Raw genomic sequence first — 3,074 nt, 5'->3', positions numbered from 1 at the left:
CATCCTTCATGACAGGTGGGAAATGCCTGTGTCATAAGTATGTCTTTTTGTTTTATACCTTACTTGCTCTTGATAATTAGAAGGTGATCTCTTGTTGAATCTTTCAGAAAATCTTGTTCTCTTTTAACATATACAACAGTGAAAATTTGTTGTAGGAGAGATTTTTTTTTTTTTGCTCAATGCAATGCTTTTTTTTTTTTTTTTGGAGGTAATTATGTTAAATATATTTCCACATTAGTCATGTTGTGAAAGAAGAAACAGAACAAAAGGCAAAATCCACAGAAAATAAAAAAAAAAAAGTGAACATAGTATTCTTCTACCTGCATTCAAGACTCCATAGTTCTTTCTCTGGATATGGATGGCATTTTCCATCAGGTCTTTTGGGGTTGTCTTAGATCGTTGTATTGCTGAGAAGAGATAAGTCTATCAAAGTTAGTCATTGTACAATGTTGCTGTTATTGTGTACAATGTTCTCTTAATTCAGCTCACTTCACTCAGCATCAGTTCATGTAAGTCTTTCCAGGTTTTTCTGAAATCTGCCTGCTCATAATTTCTTTTTTTTTATTTTATTTTTTATTATTTAATATTTTTAGTTTTCAACATTGATTTCCACAATATTTTGAGTTACAGATTTTCTCCCCATTTCTACCTCCCCCCCACCCTAAGATGGCATAAATTCTAATTGCTCCTTTCCCCAGTCTGTCCTCCCTTCTATCACCCCACCCCCCTTTCCCTTTTCCCCTTACTTTCTTGTAGGGCAAGGTAGATTTCTGTACCCCATTGCCTGTATATCTTATTTCCCAGTTGCATGTAAAAACAACTTTTTTTTAAACATTTGTTTTCAGACCTTTGAGTTCCAAATTCTCTCCCTTCTTCCCTCTCCACCCACCTTCCTTGAGAAGGTAAGCAATTCAACGTAGGCCACACATGTATGATTATGCAAAACACTTCCACAATAATCATGTTGTGAAAGACTATGTTTCCCTCCATCCTATCCTGTCCCCCTTTATTATAGTTTCCACTGCCACCATAGTTACCACCACCAAAATTTCCTCCTTCATTGTAACTATCATATACTCCTCCACCACCTTGGTTTCCATATCCAGGTCCTCCACCACCACCACAACCCCCTCTACTACTGTAGCCAGGACCACCTCCCTAGTTGCTACCATCACCACCAAATCCATTATATCCACCATCTCCACCTCCATAACTGCCTCTGCTTCCACCACCACCACTACCACCATAACCACCTCTTCCACCAAAGTTTCCTCCACAGCCAAAGTTTCCTCCACCACCTCCAAAGTTTCCTCCTCGACCCATAAAATTGCCTGAGCCACCTCCACGACCTCTTTGTGAGCCAGCAGATTGCATCTCTTGCTTTGAAAGGGCCTTTTTCACTTCACAGTTATGCCCATTAATAGTATGATATTTCTGAACAACAATTTTGTCAACTGTATCATGATCATCAAAAGTTACAAAAGCAAATCCTCTCTTCTTTCCACTCTATCGATCTTCCATAACTTCTATAGTTTTGATCTTGCCATACTTTTCAAAGTAGTCTCTTAAATTATATTCTTCTGTATCTTCTTTAATACCTCCAACAAAAATTTTCTTCACAGTTAGATGTGCACCAGGTTTTACAGAATCCTCTCTAGAAACAGCTCTCTTTGGTTCCACTACATGCCCATCAACCTTATGTGGCCTAGCACACATTGCTGCATCTACCTCTTCTACACAAGAATAAGTCACGAAGCCAAAGCCTCTGGAACGTTTTGTTTGGGGATCTCTCATCACCACACAATCTGTGAGGGTGCCCCATTTTTCAAAGTGTTCTCTTAAACTATCATCCTTAGTTTCAAAGCTCAAGCCACCAATAAACAGTTTTCTCAACTGCTCTGGTTACTTTGGATCATGACCCTCCTCCCCTCCGTAGGGGCAGCCGGATGGCTGTTTTACCTCCATTTTGAGACTGGACTCACTGCCTCCAACTCAGGTTCAATATGGGACCGAGAGGAAGAGGCCGACCCTGTTCCTTTTCAAAAGTGTTTGGTTTTGACTACCTCCTCCCCCAATCTCCTCTCCCTTCTATCATCCCCTCCTCCATCCCTTTCCCCCATACTTTCCTGTAGGGTAAGATACCCAATTGAATGTGTATGTTATTGCCTCCTTAAGCCAAATCTGATGAGAACAAGATTCACTCATTCCCTTTCACCTACACCCTCTTCTCTTCTATTACAACAGCTTTTTCTTGCCACTTCTATGTGAGATAATTTATCCCATTCTATTTATCCCTTTCTCCTCCCAATATATTCCTCTCACCCCTTAATTTTATTTTTTAGATATCATCCTTTCATATTCAACTCACCCTGTGCCCTCTGTTTATATATATGTATATTCCCTTCAACTACCCTAATACTGAGAAAGGTCTCATGAGTTACAAAATCATCTTTCCATGTAGGAACATAAACAAAACAGTTCAACTTTAGTAAGTGCCTTATGATTTCTCTTTCCTGTTTACCCTTTTATGCTTCTCTTGATTCTTGTATTTGTAAGTCAAATTTTCTATTCAGCTCTGGTCTTTTCATCAAGAATGCTTGAAAGTCTTTTATTTTATTGAAAATTCATATTTTGCCCTGGAGTATTATACTCAGTTTTGCTGGTAGATGATTCTTGGTTTTAATCCTCCATCCTTTGACCTCCAGAATATCATATTCCAAGCCCTTCAATCCCTTAATGTAGAAGCTGCTAGATCTTGTGTTATCCTGATTTTGTTTCCACAATACTCAAATTGTTTCTTTTTGGCTGCTTGCAATATTTTCTCCTTGACCTGGAAACTCTGGAATTTGGCTACAATATTTCTAGGAGTTTTCTTTTAGGGACCTTTTTCAAGAGGCAATTGGTGGATTCTTTCAATTTCTATTTTACCCTCTGGCTCTAGAATATCAGGGTAGTTTTCCATGATGATTTCTTGAAAGATGATGTCTAGGCTCTTTTTAAAATCATAGCTTTCAGGTAATCCAATACATTTTTAATTATCTCTCCTGGATCTGTTCTTCAGGTCAGTGGTTTTT

General features: G+C 38.6%; 1 pseudogene; it reads right to left on the bottom strand.

Moving 5' to 3' along the window:
* Positions 1-993: 993 nt before the first annotated feature.
* LOC118850924 lies at positions 994-1,965 on the bottom strand (annotated as a pseudogene).
* Positions 1,966-3,074: the final 1,109 nt, after the last annotated feature.

Source organism: Trichosurus vulpecula, chromosome 5, assembly GCF_011100635.1.
Source record: "Trichosurus vulpecula isolate mTriVul1 chromosome 5, mTriVul1.pri, whole genome shotgun sequence".
Taxonomy (NCBI): domain Eukaryota; kingdom Metazoa; phylum Chordata; class Mammalia; order Diprotodontia; family Phalangeridae; genus Trichosurus; species Trichosurus vulpecula.
The sequence above is the reverse complement of the archived record's forward strand: the minus strand, read 5'-3'. Positions and strand labels throughout refer to the sequence as shown.